The 225-nt window shown below is 65.3% G+C and overlaps 1 protein-coding gene across 5 annotated transcripts in view; it reads right to left on the bottom strand.

Annotated features, from left to right (window-relative positions):
- Nucleotides 1–225, bottom strand: part of LRRC8D (leucine rich repeat containing 8 family, member D) — a 125614-nt gene that overhangs the window by 99101 nt on the left and 26288 nt on the right. For all 5 annotated transcript variants that reach the window (XR_001361541.1, XM_005863361.2, XM_005863362.2 and 2 more), the window contains exon 2: nucleotides 4–151. The gene's annotated coding sequence lies outside the window, so the exon portion shown is untranslated. The remainder of the gene's footprint in view (nucleotides 1–3; nucleotides 152–225) is intronic.

Below are 225 nucleotides of genomic sequence, written 5' to 3'. Positions count from 1 at the left end.
CACCTGGACCAGGCCGCCACCCTGCTCCCTCAGGGCGCTCTCCGAGGACTCGGCTTCCGGTGGGCTCCGCAGGCTGCAACCCGCGGCGACACGGAGACTTCACTCCTCCATCCTGGGACCCGGCAGCACGTTACAGACAGCCGTGCACTTCCTGTTTGAAAACACAGGGGAGAGAAAGAGCGAGAGAGAACCCAGTGTTGGCAGAGTGGAGGGAGGGGCGCAGGC

Source organism: Myotis brandtii, unplaced genomic scaffold, assembly GCF_000412655.1.
Source record: "Myotis brandtii unplaced genomic scaffold, ASM41265v1 scaffold177, whole genome shotgun sequence".
NCBI lineage: Eukaryota > Metazoa > Chordata > Mammalia > Chiroptera > Vespertilionidae > Myotis > Myotis brandtii.
This window is presented reverse-complemented; position numbering and strand designations above follow the sequence as displayed.